The sequence below is a fragment of the Leptinotarsa decemlineata genome, unplaced genomic scaffold (assembly GCF_025532065.1).
Source record: "Leptinotarsa decemlineata unplaced genomic scaffold, Ldec_3_MD MMD2_tig00026369_RagTag_RagTag, whole genome shotgun sequence".
Classification (NCBI taxonomy): Eukaryota; Metazoa; Arthropoda; class Insecta; order Coleoptera; family Chrysomelidae; genus Leptinotarsa; species Leptinotarsa decemlineata.
Genome location: NW_027412709.1, coordinates 2010529 through 2032728, shown reverse-complemented (window position 1 = coordinate 2032728; position 22200 = coordinate 2010529). Strand labels below are relative to the sequence as shown.

Genomic DNA, 22200 nt, shown 5'->3' with positions numbered 1-22200 from the left:
CTTGTCCATGTACAAACATACGTCTGCATACTTCAAAGATCCACCAAGTAATGAATGTTCCATCGGTGTAAGCCCACCAAGTTAGTACGTCTACATACTACACTTCCAACATTGAAATGATCTCTACATACGTCACACGATGTCGACAAGGTTACTTTGAAGAAGTATTTACATGCGGACAAGGCGACATTGAAGTAATGTTTTGGATTTGACATACACGGTAGAGTTAGAATTTGACATTATCGACTGACTAGTGCTCCTTCTTAATCAGTTTGGATGGTACCTATCATGACAGAGAGTGCACACGTCTACACTCTCTGAAGTTCCAACGACCACTGCTTGGCTCGTATCACCAGGTTTGTTCTGGTTCTGCGAAGTTCAGGTTCTAGGACGTCTGGGATCATGCGCAGTTGATATATAGCGTTCTGGTTTATTGAGGATAATTTCAGACTGATGAATCCTCAGTTCTGGTTTTGACTGCGAAATGATCCTAAACTGTTTTCAACCGTCCCGAATCGTTCTTGCTCTCGAGGCTGAACTGTTCCCGTTGCTCATGCGCATTCATGTGGAAATTTGTTTGGGCTATTTGCTAAGATGTTTTTTTATATATTTGATTTGAAGAATCGATGATTGAGGGTAGATAACATTTGAGCTGACTATAGGGATACGCTACATAACAAAATTTAACATAACCTAAATAACATAACCTGTATTTAGAAGTTAAAGAGCTTGAAATGTGGAAATAACGTTACAATGGATTAAGTGTCAGTTTGAATAGTAGAGACTGCAAGTAGTTTTTTTTTATAATTAGAAACCAATCATGATTATGACCACTTTAAAAATGTATCTAGTATGAATACGCCAGAGGAAACTATAGTATACAGTACACAGTTATACAAATGCTTCGGTTTTACAAAATATTCAGTGAAAATCCCATAAAAAGTGTTACTTGAAGTATTCAATTCAATTGCTCGATTTTTCTAGTATTTCGCAACTTTGCAATTCCTGAACTATAATATCTACGCAAAAATTGTATTAAATTCTGTGCCTGAGAGGTAAACTGTCGTAACTACAAAATTCTCGATTTTGGGGTTATCGAGGTGTATAGTCTTGAGTGGATAGTGGATCTGCACAGCTAATGAATGGCGTCATAGCCAATGTGACTTTAATGTATCTGTCATGATATGATAGAGGTACACTCAAGTAACTTGAGTTGCAACTGCTCTCCTGTAAAATTTGCAAAATGTCAGTTACGATAGTTTACCTCTGAGGTACAGAATTTATGAGAAAAATAATCGAATCGTTTCATTTTTAAAAAGAGTGATAGGTGGCGCCATCTTTACGTCAGTAGAAAACCCAATATCAAATAAATGATTTTTGAGAATCCCAGGAAGTATGCAACACATCACATCACAAATATTACTTGAAAATTAGCTTAACAAACGAGCTTCCATTGAATTATCCGTGCATGAATGCAGACACAAATGAATGTCTAAGAAGTAAAAAAAAATACCAGTTGAAATATATTTGGTCAGGAAATACTCAACACATCATCAACTGAAAATTTATTTATACATGTATGTATGCATTGCGAGCACGTACAATTATGCACCTACCATTTATTAAAAAAAAATAATATATTAATCACTTTCAGATTCAAAACTTTCACCAATGCTCATAGGTGTAGTGTAATATCCATATCACAAAGAAGCTTTTCTCGTTCATACAATTTTTCTATGAGTGATTCAGTGTGTTTTACACATTTTGCCCAGGTTTCAGCGTTGCACTTCTCTAACGCTTCATTCCACATACTCAATACTTTTTCATCACTGTATCCAACTCTACCAATATATTTGTTATAGTAGGTTTTGCAATCAGCCGAAATTATTTCAATAGCATTAAAATCTGGGTGGTAAGGTGATAATCTTAATACTTCATTGTTACGTTTCAATTTAGCACTAGATCAAACTGCTCTTATGTGACCTTTCAAAACACTACCTTACCTTTTAAGATCTTTATTCAAAGGATATTAACAATGTAATTAAGTTACAAGTAGATTTTATTCATTTAACATCATAGTAATGGGAATCTTCCGTTCCATAGAAAACCATACCTGAAATGTACAAGAATAAATGTATGCTCCCTGACTAACTGCTTTGACCAGTACTTACGCATTCTCCTTTTGCCAATCGACGTTGGAGATCCGAAATTCCTCGCTAGGTTGAAATAGTTGTTATTGTTTGTTTCTCAGTTTACTTCGCCTATCATTTTTCAGCCGCTGCCTGCCTTATTCTCTATACCTTTCCAAGAATATTTCTTGCATAGATCGTTATTCATTACTTCCAGAAGGATTACTGACATATTAGAGCCATATCGCCTGAAAAACAATATTAGTTAGCTCTGGTTTCTGAATACTGTTTGATATTTTCGGTAAATATTCTGCATAATATGAATGCTCTAATATTTGTACTGAAAGGGAAGGTTATGGCGACTTACCTTATATGTTTCTATTCCATCGCATGAATAAGGATTGGTAAATAGTTGAAAATAGGTTGGAACAATATATTTTGTAAATATTCGTAAACAAGGTTAAGAGACAGCTGTTGGTTGACATCTGCCGAACTTTCGTAGTGTCGTTCCGTCGACTTACACCGAACTAGTTCTACAGTTGTTCACGGGTGAGGGATTGATCGGTTACTCAAGTTGTCAAGGGTTGTTTAAGGGTTGCATTGCTTTGAAAAGGAGTTTTGATGGGTCATGGACTTGTTGATGATGTATCAAGTGGCTGTGGAGGAATTGTTAGATTTATGATGTTGTGCACAGCGCCCCCTTGGTGCTTGTAGTGTAGATTGGATGCACTGTGGCAACAACTGGTTAGCTGTCAGATGTGGCAGTCGCTTAGTATTTGGAAGTTAACCTTCGGTGAGCTTGGTTCGGAGTTCAAAGGGTACCATCAGACTGATTGTAGGATATATTTGGTTGTATTTGTGCCATCCTTCACGGGGATTATTTCTACAAGTCAGGATTGTATAGTGGAAGACTGATTGGTCATTTTGGTGTGGATATTTGCAGTCTGAAACTTAAGCTCTTTTGAGGATTTGTGGTGGTTACCGAACTCGTGCCAGGTGGGAGGATTTCCGAAATTAGGTATGTCTGAATCACTGTCGCATCTCTCATGTGATCTTAGCTATGATATCACTTCTTCAATTCTACAACCTTCGTTTCTCGTCTCTAGATTCATAAGAAACAGAAGGCCCTCAGTCACTCATCAAGTCCCAGCAGGACTTCCGTGCAGAACACCGCACACGAAGAATCGTATAGAAAACCCCTTGGCCAGGGTAAGAGTTTTACCATTAAATGTGTTTTAAATGATTTTAGTAATTTCTGGTTCCATCGTTATATCTCAACTGAATATTAGTATTGAAGAGAGGTTTCAACACTCATTCAATTTTCTTGATTTTTACGGGTCATATGGTTATACAGGGCACCCAAAAATATACTCTTGTTATCTTGCTACTTTGCTTAAATGAAAATATACCAGGGTATTGATTAGTCAAATAGTCCTATTGAATGGGGGTTGAATCTCACCTTGTTTTTATCTGATTCTGATTGAGAATTTTCTTCCGTAGGGTTTTTCTTCCTGCTTTTTCTTCCTGTTTTTCTTCCTGCTTTTTCTTCCTGCTTTTTCTTCCTGCTTTTTCTTTTCCTGTCTTTTTTTTCCCCTATTTTCTTTCTGGATCTTATTTGGTGATCCATTACTGGTCCAGCTTGTCGTGCCCTACAGGGTGATCTATCTTGGTGGTGCTACAGGGTGATCCATCTCCGCCGTACTACAGGGTGATCCATCTCAGCAGTACTACAGGGTGATCCACTTCCGCCATACTACAGGGTAGCCTAACACCATATACCGGGTGGCCCAAAAGGAGCACGCAAGTTATAATTGATTTATTTGAAAATTTGTGCAATACTGAGATATTTAAATAATTGTTTGCCCTTATGTTTATTGATACCTGTTGATATAGTGTTGTTTATCGTTTATTGATTAAGAGTTGTTTATTGATACCTGATTGATATAGATATTTGTGAAACGAAAATTGAGGTATATTCTTCCTTTCACGATTGCTGATTGACACCGATGCGCCTACGCCTGAGCTCACGCGACGCAAACGAGTTTGTCTTACCATCCGATACTAGTATTTACGATTTCACCTACTCAATTTTCGTGGTAGTTTTACTCGACGTATTGTAGTTTTTTTGAGCGTCGTTACTACCGTAATTTATGGCTGATTCAATTCGTGGTTAGATACACCGCGCTCTTGTATGGACATTTGAACATCGCGTAGTAGTGTGAATATTGCATTGTTGTCTTAGAAGCGTTGTTGGTTAATCCATGTAAGTTAGGATTACTGAATAAATCATATTGGGGACCTTATCTTTTATTTCCAATATTAATTGGTAAGTTATTGATATTGTGAGTTACTTAGGGTATCTGGAGGATTAAATTTACCTGGCGCCCATTAAGATCTATTTGAAATTTGCTAAGTTGTTTAACCCACTCCCGTCTCCACTGTTTAGCTTAGCCGCGGATACCCATCTGTCTTATTTGTTACCGACAGATGATTTAGTCTCCTCTTGTGGTTTGTGAGGTGACATTTTTGGCGCCCAACGTGGGGCCGCGTTAAAACAACGTCTTCATAGTTCTTTTTTTTTAAATTTGGAAAAAAAATTTTTTGATAAATTTGAAAAAAATTTTTTTTGATCATTTTATTCAATATTTTTTTTTTGTGTCTCATTGGAATTGTTATCATGTCACGCAAAATGCTAGTGAACCGTTTGAGTCAAGATGAGCTCGTGTATGAGGTTAGAGTTAGAGAAATTGCTACAGGAACTGTTCAAGAGATGCGGCATTCTCTGACGATGGCAATCAAATTAGATGAGAAGGGCACTTAAGTAAAAGCTTGTTTTTAAAGTTTTTATCATTATTTTATTGAACTATAGTATTGATGTTTTTATATATACATGAAAACGTGAATTTGTGATTGTTGACATGTCCTTGTTAAGTGTAACTGAAATATTGACGTTTTTGATAATGTATGTAATCTTTGTGCATTCTATTGATACCACTACGGAACATTGATATTGAAAAAAAAGGCTGTCGCCTTGGACTTATGAATTGAGGGACTCTGATGGTAATTCGAAGGGTTCCTGGCATGTGAAGGATTTAAAACCTTCGTCTTCAGAAGACTGAGTTCTTGAGAATTGAGTGAAATTTACGGGGTAAATTTCTTCGAGAAAGGGGGAGTTGTTACGTTTCAATTTAGCACTAGATCAAACTGCTCTTATGTGACCTTTCAAAACACTACCTTACCTTTTAAGATCTTTATTCAAAGGATATTAACAATGTAATTAAGTTACAAGTAGATTTTATTCATTTAACATCATAGTAATGGGAATCTTCCGTTCCATAGAAAACCATACCTGAAATGTACAAGAATAAATGTATGCTCCCTGACTAACTGCTTTGACCAGTACTTACGCATTCTCCTTTTGCCAATCGACGTTGGAGATCCGAAATTCCTCGCTAGGTTGAAATAGTTGTTATTGTTTGTTTCTCAGTTTACTTCGCCTATCATTTTTCAGCCGCTGCCTGCCTTATTCTCTATACCTTTCCAAGAATATTTCTTGCATAGATCGTTATTCATTACTTCCAGAAGGATTACTGACATATTAGAGCCATATCGCCTGAAAAACAATATTAGTTAGCTCTGGTTTCTGAATACTGTTTGATATTTTCGGTAAATATTCTGCATAATATGAATGCTCTAATATTTGTACTGAAAGGGAAGGTTATGGCGACTTACCTTATATGTTTCTATTCCATCGCATGAATAAGGATTGGTAAATAGTTGAAAATAGGTTGGAACAATATATTTTGTAAATATTCGTAAACAAGGTTAAGAGACAGCTGTTGGTTGACATCTGCCGAACTTTCGTAGTGTCGTTCCGTCGACTTACACCGAACTAGTTCTACAGTTGTTCACGGGTGAGGGATTGATCGGTTACTCAAGTTGTCAAGGGTTGTTTAAGGGTTGCATTGCTTTGAGAAGGAGTTTTGATGGGTCATGGACTTGTTGATGATGTATCAAGTGGCTGTGGAGGAATTGTTAGATTTATGATGTTGTGCACAGCGCCCCCTTGGTGCTTGTAGTGTAGATTGGATGCACTGTGGCAACAACTGGTTAGCTGTCAGATGTGGCAGTCGCTTAGTATTTGGAAGTTAACCTTCGGTGAGCTTGGTTCGGAGTTCAAAGGGTACCATCAGACTGATTGTAGGATATATTTGGTTGTATTTGTGCCATCCTTCACGGGGATTATTTCTACAAGTCAGGATTGTATAGTGGAAGACTGATTGGTCATTTTGGTGTGGATATTTGCAGTCTGAAACTTAAGCTCTTTTGAGGATTTGTGGTGGTTACCGAACTCGTGCCAGGTGGGAGGATTTCCGAAATTAGGTATGTCTGAATCACTGTCGCATCTCTCATGTGATCTTAGCTATGATATCACTTCTTCAATTCTACAACCTTCGTTTCTCGTCTCTAGATTCATAAGAAACAGAAGGCCCTCAGTCACTCATCAAGTCCCAGCAGGACTTCCGTGCAGAACACCGCACACGAAGAATCGTATAGAAAACCCCTTGGCCAGGGTAAGAGTTTTACCATTAAATGTGTTTTAAATGATTTTAGTAATTTCTGGTTCCATCGTTATATCTCAACTGAATATTAGTATTGAAGAGAGGTTTCAACACTCATTCAATTTTCTTGATTTTTACGGGTCATATGGTTATACAGGGCACCCAAAAATATACTCTTGTTATCTTGCTACTTTGCTTAAATGAAAATATACCAGGGGTATTGATTAGTCAAATAGTCCTATTGAATGGGGGTTGAATCTCACCTTGTTTTTATCTGATTCTGATTGAGAATTTTCTTCCGTAGGGTTTTTCTTCCTGCTTTTTCTTCCTGTTTTTCTTCCTGCTTTTTCTTCCTGCTTTTTCTTCCTGCTTTTTCTTTTCCTGTCTTTTTTTTCCCCTATTTTCTTTCTGGATCTTATTTGGTGATCCATTACTGGTCCAGCTTGTCGTGCCCTACAGGGTGATCTATCTTGGTGGTGCTACAGGGTGATCCATCTCCGCCGTACTACAGGGTGATCCATCTCAGCAGTACTACAGGGTGATCCACTTCCGCCATACTACAGGGTAGCCTAACACCATATACCGGGTGGCCCAAAAGGAGCACGCAAGTTATAATTGATTTATTTGAAAATTTGTGCAATACTGAGATATTTAAATAATTGTTTGCCCTTATGTTTATTGATACCTGTTGATATAGTGTTGTTTATCGTTTATTGATTAAGAGTTGTTTATTGATACCTGATTGATATAGATATTTGTGAAACGAAAATTGAGGTATATTCTTCCTTTCACGATTGCTGATTGACACCGATGCGCCTACGCCTGAGCTCACGCGACGCAAACGAGTTTGTCTTACCATCCGATACTAGTATTTACGATTTCACCTACTCAATTTTCGTGGTAGTTTTACTCGACGTATTGTAGTTTTTTTGAGCGTCGTTACTACCGTAATTTATGGCTGATTGAATTCGTGGTTAGATACACCGCGCTCTTGTATGGACATTTGAACATCGCGTAGTAGTGTGAATATTGCATTGTTGTCTTAGAAGCGTTGTTGGTTAATCCATGTAAGTTAGGATTACTGAATAAATCATATTGGGGACCTTATCTTTTATTTCCAATATTAATTGGTAAGTTATTGATATTGTGAGTTACTTAGGGTATCTGGAGGATTAAATTTACCTGGCGCCCATTAAGATCTATTTGAAATTTGCTAAGTTGTTTAACCCACTCCCGTCTCCACTGTTTAGCTTAGCCGCGGATACCCATCTGTCTTATTTGTTACCGACAGATGATTTAGTCTCCTCTTGTGGTTTGTGAGGTGACATCATGTCCATGTTCTCCTACCAGTTCATCTATAATATATAATAATGATAATAATAAACGTCTTTATTGTATTGAATGACATATGATATACAAATGAAATGAAAGTGTTGGAGAAGTCTAGCTCAGAGCTATTCTACTCAACCAACAGGGTTTTGAACCCCGATTTGAAAAAGAAAGTTCACAAGTTAGGTAAACGATAATTTTAGTAAATGGCTTTACTTAGTGGATTACAAAAATAATTGAGTGGCGCAGTGAACATAAATAAGTTATACAGGTTAATCACCATCACATATACATTATTAAAAACTTACTAGCCTGAATAATTGCAGTCTATTAAAATATAAAATGTAAATTATCAGAATTTGCTATATTACATCATTGTGTGAGTAATAAATAGTTCTTCAATTTATATTTGAATTTATTTATGTTATATAACTTGATTTGGTCAGGAAGAAGATTGTACATTCGAATGGAGTTGAGAATAAAAGATCGTTGAAATATCGCAGTTTTGTGCTGGGGCATGGTCAGGGCAGATCTGTTTCTGACATTTTTTGAATGTATTCTAGAACGTGGAATGAATTTATGCAATAGAGCTGGTGGGTTGGACTTGTTTAGGAGTCCATGTGTGAATGAACCCAAGTGGAGTTGCCGTCTAATCTCCATGTTCAGCCAGTTGCACTCTTTGAGTTTATGGGAGATGGAGTCATATTTTCGTATTCCATAAATTAGTCTGCAACAACTATTCTGCACTTTTTGTATCCGATTACTATCATCTTTAGTCAAACAGGGACCAGGATATATATATTTTTCTTTCGGTTCATCTTAGCCAATTGCAATAATTCTGGTTTTGTTAATTTTTTCATCAAAATCAATATTGTTTTTGTGTAACCAACTAACATTTTCCGATTTTCTTGAAGAACTGGTAGGCTGTTTATTCAAAATTTCACTGTGGTATTGTCCATTATAATTAAAGATGGTTCTTCCAAACTGGGAAGTAACTGTAAAGTAATCCACTTGGTGCATATTGTACTATTCGTTTCTCCATGGTAATTTAAGGTCAAAGATTTTGAACAGAACAATAAACTGGCTTCTGGAATAAACCCTTTCATAGAACCAGCAGGCACAACAATGAATCGTTTACCATCATATCATTCGGGTTTGCGTACAATTTTTTCATTATCATCCTGCCAAAACTTTCTTTTATTTCCTCTTCTTCGGTTTTCCCTGTATTTGCGTAAAAAAATGCTCGTGAAACGATATAAAGTCTTTCAAGCAAAACTCTTCGATTATCATCTTTTTCAAATTTAAATCCCAGCTCTTTTAGTAAAACATTTGAAGACGATTTGCACATAGAAAAAATGTCCTTATTTTTCAGCTCATCGTTCAAAGATCAAAGGGTAAGGTTTTTTTCTGGACGAATAAATTCAAATTGATATAGGTACATTTCAAAATTCATAGAATAGGAGAATTGATATTATAACTACACTTCAAATACGAGATACAAGTGAACCTTCAAATGTAAAAGAAAAATATATTTGACAATAAAATTTGACTAGTTAACTAATTATCATACATCAAAGGCCTTTCCTGATACAGTTGTGACTGATAAAAATGAGGGGGGGTTATATTTGTTTAGAATTTTTTCTCACTAGTCAGTGTCGTGTCTAAGTCATTTGCATCGAATAAAATCTGCTTTCTTTTTGAGAGTGTGCTGCACCGATACACTTAATTTCATTGGTTAAAAATGACATTTGTCAAAATTTAACCTATGGTATAGCTAGAATTAGAAGTCCCGACCCAACACACTCAAACAGTAAACACGTGAAATAACATTTTTATCATATAGACATCTGAACAGTCAATTTGTACCGTCTTTCCTTCACCATATATTAAGAAGGTGTACTCACTGTCTTTATACATATCGTACAGAGTATATCGTACTTCCATTTCCTGCCCTTCGGGTAAATCAGATGTTTTCTATTTGATACGATGTCTACTTTTTCCTGGAGTTGATGGAATGGGTTTGTGTTTATTTCTTTGTTTGATGTTGAACACCGTTTTTTTTTAGATATTTTAAATGCATCTGCAACTCTCTAAAATACAGTTAAGAAAAGTTATGACATTTCTTTTATCATTTTAATGGTTACCTCTTGAACACATGAAAATGGTAATAAAGGTCCTCCAAGCGCCCTCTCCCTTTCAAAATATTCGCAAAAGTTCAACACAAATTGTTGTGTTTGTGAATTAAGAATACTTCCAGGCATAATCTAAAAAGGAGTATGAATATATTGTACATGTTTGGTATGACTTCATAGATTTAATTAATGTTATTTCTCTTATTATTGTTTCCACACTCCCAATTACTCTTGTATAATATACCGGTAATGCGGAATTATAGTCACAAATATCAATTGTGGGGTTGGAAATATTAAAATTAAAGAACCTTCATGAATAAAACACATTGTATTGTACTTACTTTGAAAGTAATGATGATACATTTAGCTTTGAAAAAAACTATTTTTGTAATATATTTGACTGCAAAATACTGTAAAACTGGCGAAAACAATACCCAATAACATAAAACAACGATACTGTCAACTGTCAATATCATGTCTGACAAATGTAGCTAAATTGTAAAACACTGTCGGCTGTCTGGTTATCTCTTTCCACTGTTATGAGTATTAATGGATCATCACTATTATATATATATATATATATATATATATATATATATATATATATATATATATATATATATATCTTCTTCAGGAAGTGTCACGAAACAATAGTTATTTAACACCCACAACACCGTTTCCATGATGGAAATGGGACATAATTGGTGCGATGGTTGCGAGAGACCCCTAACAAATTTCACCCGAGTGTCGACATGTATAATACGCAATAATGTCAAATCTGTGACACAATAACCGTGGACCTACTGGTCAAAAAAAAAAACAACAGCCCTTTTCAGGGCTACATTATTCATACAAACAGTAGTAGATTATATGACAAAGGACTGCTTTGACTAAAAAAGTCGTGGTTGGAAATTTGTTAGTCATTGAATATATCTATGCATTATATGACAAATTACTATTTTCACTGAAAAGTTGAAGTTGGGAATTTGTTAGTCATTGAATATCCGTGCATATGATGAGTACTTCTTTAACTGAAAGTTGAAGTTGAAAATTTGTCATCATTGAATATACATGCATATACTGGCGTCCGAAATTATCCTCAATAAACCAGAACGTTATATCTGCGCATAATCCTGACGTCCTGGGACCTGAATTTTGTAGAACGAGAACAAACCTGATATGATCTGTGTTGAAGAATATAAAAATTAAATTGCTTTGATCTGTTATATAGCAAAAATCATAAGAAATCCTAAAAAATATTGGAAATCATTTTTCAAAAGACTGATAGGTGGCGCCATCTTTTGTCACGCCTTTTATTTCTCATTGACTAATTAAGTCAATTTGTAAACGATTTCTCGTTGTTCCACAATTTGGCATGAGGGTGACAACTAGGGATTAGAGAGAGCATAGCTCCCAGGATAGGCCGCCAGCCTTTAAACAGTGAAGAAAGGCGTGCGTGAGATGGAGGGTAGAGCGCCACCCGCTTTATCAACCCTGGAGCTTATATAGCATACTAAACAGAAACGGGAAATTTATTCCAAACGGTAACCGATTGAATCAAACTCAGATCCAGGTAAAATATCTATAATTCCTTTCCCTAACATCCACACCTTTCTCAGTTGGTTCCAAACTTGTTAACAAATCCCTTGATTCATCTGTCAGTTTATAAATTGTATCAACTGTTATTATAAGGACTCCCCCTACAATACTGGCAGGAAGCCTTGGGCTCCTGAGGCCACAAAGTGTCAAATGTGAGAAGATTTTACTTTTCTAACAGACTTCCTAATTTCTGACGTCACAAGTAGGCGGAGCTTAGCGAACTTTCCCAAACAAATCGATTTTACATCTTAAAACGCCATAAGAAATTATTTATATATTCATTGTATGTGCTTGCATTGCTAATAAGGACATTCGCGTACATTTTTGATTTGGCGTCAGTTAGATGTTACATATTTTGAAAAAAATCTCCATTGGTAGGTAACGTTTTTAATGAAAATTCAAGGGTTGTTATGTTTGTTGAGGTTATGTTATTTTTTCAATTCAAATATAATAACTTAACATCTATTGTTTTAGATTTCAGTTGTAGAATGGATTCAAAACATGTTTTAACACTATCCTCTATAAATGATTTACTCGACAATGATAATAAAATCATGAAAAAGGCTGAAAATGCCTTGGAATCGAATCATGTGGAAAGTATAAAAAGATAAATTCCATCATGTTGAAGTGAGTCATATGTCATGTATAAGTTTTCCATTTTTACCGAACAGTATCTTTGTTGCAGATCACACTGAATAAATCTGAAGATATCATATATGGAAATTGTGCTTGTCCTAGAGGAATAAAATGTCATCATATCGCCACATTAGCTCTTTTTGGACACTACAATATATCTGTGACGGACAAGGAATATGATCCACTGTGGGCAGAAAACTTATCGCTGCTAGAATATTTTTATATGAAACAGTACCTGCCAAAACTTACACACAATCTTATATCAGCTGAAACTTAACTCAGTATATAAAACTATACCCAGATAATCATGTTAAGGTAAAGTGTATTAGATATATGTAATAAATATTCAGAATGTACCTTCACCAATATTTCTGTAATAGTATTGAATATAGTAACAGTTGGAGACAAGCTCAAAATAATGGAAACCAAATCGATCAGTTGTGATGAATAATATTATTTTTTTTAAGGCCACTACTGTAAATAGTGAATAAAATTCGAAGAATTCAATCAGTGAAATCATATATTTATTCACCGAAGGAATCAAAAGTATCTATGTGGAAATGATACCATTTACAGATTGAAAAAAGGCAAGAGTCTCTGTTTCAGATATTTCTGAAGGCCCTGGTGCTTCTGAACTTATATTGGTTGCTTCCACCTCAACCTCTCTTGCCTTGACGGTTCGTTTACTGAAAACAAAGTTATTGAATCCAAGAATAGTAATATCTCTTCTCATTCCTGTTAACATGCCGTTTTTCTGGAGATTTAAAGTCGAACTTTCTCTTCACATTGAATTCAAATAAAGTTGTTCTATTTTTTTTATCCATGTCAACAAAGTGACAACTGCAAACTAATGAATGCTTTGATGGCTCTCGATCTTGTCTCCAGCAAATTAATTTAACAATAAAATGCTTCATCTATGTATTAAGTATGCTTATCAGGTACCTTATGAGAATAATCTACATTTTTTCTCTCAACTGGTTCTGCAGGAAATTCAAAAAATTCACAAATCCTCTGTTCACTGTAGTGTTTACAACCAGGAACGAAACACATAACAGCATTTTATATGTTATTTTCCTTTTGTTTTAGATTCCTGAACTGTAGTAAACATGGTTATGTGTTTCGTTCCTGGTTGTAAACACTACAGTGAACAGAGGATTTGTGAATTTTTTGGATTTCCTGTAGACCCAGCTGAGAGAAAAAATGTAGATTAATCTCATAAGGTATCTGATAAGCATACTTAATACATAGATGAAGCATTTTATTGTTAAATTAATTTGCAGGAGACAAGATCGAGAGCCATCAAAGCATTCATTAGTTTGCAGTTGTCACTGTGTTAACATGGATAAAAAAAATAGAACAACTTTATTTGAATTCAATGTGAAAAGAAAGTTCGACTTTAAATCTCCAGAAAAACGGCATGTTCACAGGAATGAGAAGAGATATTACTATTCTTGGATTCAATAACTTTGTTTTCAGTAAACGAACCGTCAAGGCAAGAGGGGTTGAGGTGGAAACAACCAATATAAGTTCAGAAGCAGCAGGGCCTTCAGAAATATCTGAAACAGAGACTCTAGCCATTTTAAATCTGTAAATGGTATCATTTCCACATAGATACTTTTGATTCCTTTGGTGAATAAATATATTACCTACCAATGGAGATTTTTTTCAAAATATGTAACAACTAACTGATGCCAAATCAAAAATGTACGCGAATGTCCTTATTAGCAATGCAAGCACATACAATGAATATATAAATAATTTCTTATGGCGTTTTAAGATGTAAAATCGATTTGTTTGGAAAAGTTCGCTAAGCTCCGCCTACTTGTGACGTCAGAAATTAGGAAGTCTGTTAGAAAAGTAAAATCTTCTCACATTTGACACTTTGTGGCCTCAGGAGCTCAAGGCTTCCTGGCAGTATTGTAGGGGGAGTCCTTATAATAACAGTTGATACAATTTATAAACTGACAGATGAATCAAGGGATTTGTTAACAAGTTTGGAACCAACTGAGAAAGGTGTGGATGTTAGGGAAAGGAATTATAGATATTTTACCTGGATCTGAGATTGATTCAATCGGTTACCGTTTGGAATAAATTTCCCGTTTCTGTTTAGTATGCTATATAAGCTCCAGGGTTGATGAAGCGGGTGGCGCTCTACCCTCCATCTCACGCACGCCTTTCTTCACTGTTTAAAGGCTGGCGGCCTATCCTGGGAACTATGCTCTCTCTAATCCCTAGTTGTCACCCTCATGCCAAATTGTGGAACAACGAGAAATCGTTTACAAATTGACTTAATTAGTCAATGAGAAATAAAAGGCGTGACAAAAGATGGCGCCACCTATCAGTCTTTTGAAAAATGATTTCCAATATTTTTTAGGATTTCTTATGATTTTTGCTATATAACAGATCAAAGCAATTTAATTTTTATATTCTTCAACACAGATCATATCAGGTTTGTTCTCGTTCTACAGAATTCAGGTCCCAGGACGTCAGGATTATGCGCAGATATAACGTTCTTGTTTATTGAGGATAATTTCGGACGCCAGTATATGCATGTATATTCAATGATGACAAATTTTCAACTTCAACTTTCAGTTGAAGAAGTACTCATCATATGCACAGATATTCAATGACTAACAAAGTCCCAACTTCGACTTTTCAGTGAAAATAGTAATTTGTCATATAATGCATAGATATATTCAATGACTAACAAATTCCCAACCACGACTTTTTTAGTCAAAGCAGTCCTTTGTCATATAATCTACTATTGTTTGTATGAATAATGTAGCCCTGAAAGGGGCTATTGTTTTTTTTTGACCAGTAGGTCCACGGTTATTGTGTCACAGATTTGACATTATTGCGTATTATACATGTCGACACTCGGGTGAAATTTGTTAGGGGTCTCTCGCAACCATCGCACCAATCATGTCCCATTTCCATCATGGAAACGGTGTTGTGGGTGTTAAATAACTATTGTTTCGTGACACTTCCTGAAGAAGATATATATATATATATATATATATATATATATATATATATATATATATATATATATATACTACATACTACATTTGTCAGACATGATATTGACAGTTGACAGTATCGTTGTTTTATGTTATTGGGTATTGTTTTCGCCAGTTTTACAGTATTTTGCAGTCAAATATATTACAAAAATAGTTTTTTTTCAAAGCTAAATGCATCATCATTACTTTCAAAGTAAGTACAATACAATGTGTTTTATTCATAAAGGTTCTTTAATTTTAATATTTCCAACCCCACAATTGATTGTGACTATAATTCCGCATTACCGGTATATTATACAAGAGTAATTGGGAGTGTGGAAACAATAATGAGAGAAATAACATTAATTAAATCTACGAAGTCATACCAAACATGTACAATATATTCATACTCCTTTTTAGATTATGCCTGGAAGTATTCTTAATTCACAAACACAACAATTTGTGTTGAACTTGTGAGAATATTTTGAAAGGGAGAGGGCGCTTGGAGGACCTTTGTTACCATTTTTATCTGTTCAAGAGGTAACCATTAAAATGATAAAAGAAATGTCATAACTTTTCTTAACTGTATTTCAGAGAGTTGCAGATACATTTAAAATATCTAAAAAAACGGTGTTCAACATCAAACAAAGAAATAAACACAAACCCATTCCATCAACTCCAGGAAAAAGTAGACATCGTATCAAATAGAAAACATCTGATTTACCCGAAGGGCAGGAAATGGAAGTACGATATACTCTGTACGATATGTATAAAGACAGTGAGTACACCTTCTTAATATATGGTGAAGGAAAGACGGTACAAATTGACTGTTCAGATGTCTATATGATAAAAATGTTATTTCACGTGTTTACTGTTTGAGTGTGTTGGGTCGGGACTTCTAATTCTAGCTATACCATAGGTTAAATTTTGACAAATGTCATTTTTAACCAATGAAATTAAGTGTATCGGTGCAGCACACTCTCAAAAAGAAAGATGTAAATGACTTAGACACGACACTGACTAGTGAGAAAAAATTCTAAACAAATATAACCCCCCCCTCATTTTTATCAGTCACAACTGTATCAGGAAAGGCCTTTGATGTATGATAATTAGTTAACTAGTCAAACTTTATTGTCAAATATATTTTTCTTTTACATTTGAAGGTTCACTTGTATCTCGTATTTGAAGTGTAGTTATAATATCAATTCTCCTATTCTATGAATTTTGAAATGTACCTATATTAATTTGAATATTTTTTTCCAGAAAAAAAAATCTTACCCTTCGATCTTTGAACGATAAGCTGAAAAATAAGGGAATTTTTTCTATGTGCAAATCGTCTTCAAATGTTTTACTGAAAGAGCTGGGATTTAAATTTGAAAAAGATGATAATCAAAGAGCTTTGATTGAAACACCTAATATCGTTTCACGAGCATTTTTTTACGCAAATACCGGGAAAACCGAAGAAGAGGAAATAAAAGAAAGTTTTGGCAGGATGATAATGAAAAAAGTGTACGCAAACCCGAATGATATGATGGTAAACGATTTATTGTTGTGCCTGCTGGTTCTATGAAAGGGTTTATTCCAGAAGCCAGTTTATTGTTCTGTTCAAAATCTTTGACCTTAGATTACCACCAAGGGGATTACTTTACAGTTACATCCCAGTTCGGAAGAACCATCTTTAATTATAATGGACAATGCACTATACCACAGTGAAATTTTGAATAAACAGCCTACCAGTTCTTCAAGAAAATCGGAAAATGTTAGTTGGTTACACAAAAACAACATTGATTTTGATATATATATATATATATATATATATATATATATATATATATATATATATATATATATATATATATATATATATATATTTATATATATCCTTGTCCCTGTTTGACTAAAGATGATAGTAATCGGATACAAAAAGTGCAGAATAGTTGTTGCAGACTAATTTATGGAATACGAAAATATGACTCCATCTCCCATAAACTCAAAGAGTGCAACTGGCTGAACATGGAGATTAGACGGCAACTCCACTTGGGTTCATTCACACATGGACTCCTAAACAAGTCCAACCCACCAGCTCTATTGCATAAATTCATTCCACGTTCTAGAATACATTCAAAAAATGTCAGAAACAGATCTGCCCTGACCATGCCCCAGCACAAAACTGCGATATTTCAACGATCTTTTATTTTCAACTCCATTCGAATGTACAATCTTCTTCCTGACCAAATCAAGTTATATAACATAAATAAATTCAAATATAAATTGAAGAACTATTTATTACTCACACAATGATGTAATATAGCAAATTCTGATAATTTACATTTTATATTTTAATAGACTGCAATTATTCAGGCTAGTAAGTTTTTAATAATGTATATGTGATGGTGATTAACCTGTATAACTTATTTATGTTCACTGCGCCACTCAATTATTTTTGTAATCCACTAAGTAAAGCCATTTACTAAAATTATCGTTTACCTAACTTGTGAACTTTCTTTTTCAAATCGGGGTTCAAACCCCTGTTGGTTGAGTGGAATAGCTCTGAGCTAGACTTCGCCAACACTTCCATTTCATTTGTATATCATATGTCATTTAATACAATAAAGACGTTTATTATTATTATTATATATTATAGATGAACTGGTACGAGAACATGGACATGAAGTATTAAGATTATCACTTTACCACCCAGATTTTAAGGCTATTGAAATAATTTTGGCTGATTGCAAAACCTACTATAACAAATATATTGGTAGAGTTGGATACAGTGATGAAAAAGTATTGAGTATGTGGAATGAAGCGTTAGAGAAGTGCAACGCTGAAACCTGGGCAAAATGTGTGAAACACACTGAATCACTCATAGAAAAATGGTATGAACGAGAAAAGCTTCTTTGTGATATGGATACCACACTACACCTATTATTATGAACATTGGTGAAAGTTTTGAATCTGAAAGTGATTAATATATTATTTTTTTTTAATAAATGGTAGGTGCATAATTGTACGTGCTCGCAACGCATACATACATGTATAAATACATTTTCAGTTGATGATGTGTTGAGTATTTCCTGACCAAATATATTTCAACTGGTGTTTTTTTTTACTTCTTAGACATTCATTTGTGTCTGCATCCATGCACGGATAATTCAATGGAAGCTCGTTTGTTAAGCTAATTTTCAAGTAATATTTGTGATGTGATGTGTTGCATACTTCCTGGGATTCTCCAAAATCATTTATTTGATATTGGGTTTTCTACTGACGGAAAGATGGCGCCACCTATCACTCTTTTTAAAAATGAAACGATTCGATTATTTTTTTCATAAATTCTGTACCTCAGAGGTAAACTATCGTAACTGACATTTTGCAAATTTTACAGGAGAGCAGTTGCAACTCAAGTTACTTGAGTGTACCTCTATCATATCATGACAGATACATTAAAGTCACATTGGCTATGACGCCATTCATTAGCTGTGCAGATCCACTATCCACTCAAGACTATACACCTCGATAATGTAGTTACATCAATAACCCCAAAATCGAGAATTTTGTAGTTACGACAGTTTACCTCTCAGGTACAGAATTCAATACAATTTTTGCGTAGATATTATAGTTCAGGAATCGCAAAGTTGCGAAATACTAGAAAAATTGAGCAATTGAATTGAATACTTCAAGTAACACTTTTTATGGGATTTTCACTGGATATTTTGCAAAACCGAAGCATTTGTATAACTGTGTACTGTATACTATAGTTTTCTCTGGCGTATTCATACTAGATATATTTTTAAAGTGGTCATAATCATGATTGGTTTCTAATTATAAAAAAACTATTTGCAGACTCTACTATTCAAACTGACACTTAATCCATTGTAACGTTATTTCCACATTTCAAACTCTTCAACTTCTAAATACAGTGACTAGTTTTTATTCAGTTATTTTGTTCAAATAAAGAAGCATATTACTTCCAAATTATTTCAAGACCTTCACAACCGTACGAAAGTGAACACCATGCTTTTACACACTTCGGCGATCACGGTCTTCAACCTCAGTTCATAGATGGCGCAACTATATTTCCAGCTAATGCTTGTCCTCTTATATGTTGAGAATGTATTGAAATACTCTTGGAGGACCATTTATATGTAACAAAGCATAAACATACCTACCTGGCGTGCCTGACGTCACAGCTAAGCCTAGCTCTCAGCTGTGGACGCGTTAACAGAAGTCGTTACGCTATCGTTTAGAGGACAGATGCGCTAACATAGTTCTCGCCGCCTGTGCGTCGCCATTTACAGCGAGGGATGAGCGATGCGTTACGTCAGTCATCTCCGTATCGAGAGAGTTGAGGACCCACCGATGAATACGCATTACTCAGCCACACGCCGTGGAGTAAACATCACATTCTCCTATAGTTAAACAGTTGCTGCTGTGACGTCACATCACTAACGTGGGCTCATACCAATGGAACATTCATCACTTTGTGGATCTTTGAAAGAGAGATGGCGTTACCAACTTTTTTCCAATCGGAAAGGGGGTTTTTAAAATTTGATTCAGTTGCCTATCAAACACTGTATTACTTTTGGAATATCGAATTGATTCAATTGTCTATTCAACACTGTATTACTTTTGGATTTTCGAAGTAGCAATTTCTGTGTAATCAGCAGTTTCACATACGTTTTATGACAATGTAAACAAAATTTTGTAAGAAATATATTCAAGGCGAGTTCATCTCGATGCGCTCTCACATACTGAATGATGGCGTTTACGATCACAACTCGTTATGCAGACGTGTGTTTATTCTGTACAAACTGGTACAGAGTACATATGAACGATAATGTCAAATCATAACTTCACCGTGAAAGTCAAACCCAAAACACTACTTCAAAGTCGCCTTGTCCGCATATAAAGACTTCTTCAAAAGTCACTTTGTCGACATCGTGTGACGTATGTTGATGTCATTTCAGAATTGAAAGTGTCTTGCGACCTCCTCACCATCACAACTCGATGTGTTGACAGATGGTAGGTTCTAACATCCCAAAACGTTTGGAAACTGCACAAGACATGGTGCGTACAAAGAAAAAATCTCAAACAGTCCAAAATAGTCTCGGACACTTGTTTAAATCAGAACGCTTTTGAGGAGACCACTGTGCCACCTATCGTATATATGAAGAGATGAAGACGAGAAAATACTATTTATTAATCATGTCCATTTTGTTATGTAGCGTATCCCTATAGTCAGCTCAAATGTTATCTACCCTCAATCATCGATTCTTCAAATCAAATATATAAAAAAACATCTTAGCAAATAGCCCAAACAAATTTCCACATGAATGCGCATGAGCAACGGGAACAGTTCAGCCTCGAGAGCAAGAACGATTCGGGACGGTTCAAAACAGTTTAGGATCATTTCGCAGTCAAAACCAGAACAGAGGATTCATCAGTCTGAAATTATCCTCAATAAACCAGAACGCTATATATCAACTGCGCATGATCCCTGACGTCCTAGAACCTGAACTTCGCAGAACCAGAACAAACCTGGTGATACGAGCCAAGCAGTGGTCGTTGGAACTTCAGAGAGTGTAGACGTGTGCACTCTCTGTCATGATAGGTACCATCCAAACTGATTAGGAAGGAGCACTAGTCAGTCGATAATGTCAAATTCTAACTCTACCGTGTATGTCAAATCCAAAACATTACTTCAATGTCGCATTGTCCGCATGTAAATACTTCTTCAAAGTCACCTTGTCGACATCGTGTGACGTATGTAGAGATCATTTCAATGTTGGAAGTGTAGTATGTAGACGTACTAACTTGGTGGGCTCACACCGATGGAACATTCATTTTTTGGTGGATCTTTGAAGTATGCAGACGTATGTTTGTACATGGACAAGCACTTGATGAAACCCTATACCGTACATTCACACACACACACACACAAACCAACCAAATGTAATTACGTCATTATGTCACAAACACACATACACAAAATCTCATATGAAAAATTTTTAAATGATTCATGCACCAGACACTTCAAGGTCACATCGCCTTGATGTTACTAAACAACAAAAAAAAAAGCAATTAATACGTCATAGTGGTGAGGGGAGTAACACAGTACTCGGCTGCCTGCGTGTCACCACCGATGGAACATTCATTACTTGGAGGATCTTTGAAGTATGCAGACGTATGTTTGTACATAGACAAGCACATGATCATGTGACGTATGTAGAGGTCATTTCGATGTTAATGTGACTCGAGACAGACTGAAATCACAAGGTCAACCCCCAAGGTTTTGCGACTTTGAACATTGTTCGAAATAGCTGTGAAAATATGAAGTGTGAATGTAAGTCATTCAAAGTCAAACCCAAAACACTACCTCAAAGTCGCCTCATCCTTATTACCTTGTGACGTACGTTAAGGGTGTAACGTAGATCGAGGTCGAAGCCAACTCGATGCGTCGAACACAGGCGCTCCCCACCACCACCACCACCAATTGCAACTTGATATGTTGACAGAAGGCGATACAAGCAAACAGTGGTCGTTGAAACTTCACGGAGTGCAGACGTGTACGCTCTCTGTCACGATGGGTACCGTCCAAACTGCTGAAGAAGGACCGCTCATCAGTCGATGGATCTTCGTGGTATTCAGACGTGTGTTTATTCTGTACAAACAGGTACAGAGTACACATGAAGGACAATATCAAACCCTGACTTCACCATGTATGCAATCTAGTTCCCTAATCTCAAAGTTGAATTCCATGTTCAAGGTCATGAACATAAATGAAAAATGTAAACCCTGTACCGTGCATTCCCAC

The 22200-nt window shown here is 35.5% G+C and overlaps 1 long non-coding RNA gene across 1 annotated transcript; it reads left to right on the top strand.

The window, feature by feature from the left end:
• The first annotated feature begins 3214 nt into the window (after window positions 1–3214).
• Window positions 3215–8023, top strand: LOC141486720 (uncharacterized). Its single transcript, XR_012468004.1, has 2 exons — window positions 3215–3338; window positions 3630–8023. It is a non-coding gene; the product is annotated as an uncharacterized lncRNA (long non-coding RNA).
• The last annotated feature ends 14177 nt before the right edge of the window (window positions 8024–22200 follow it).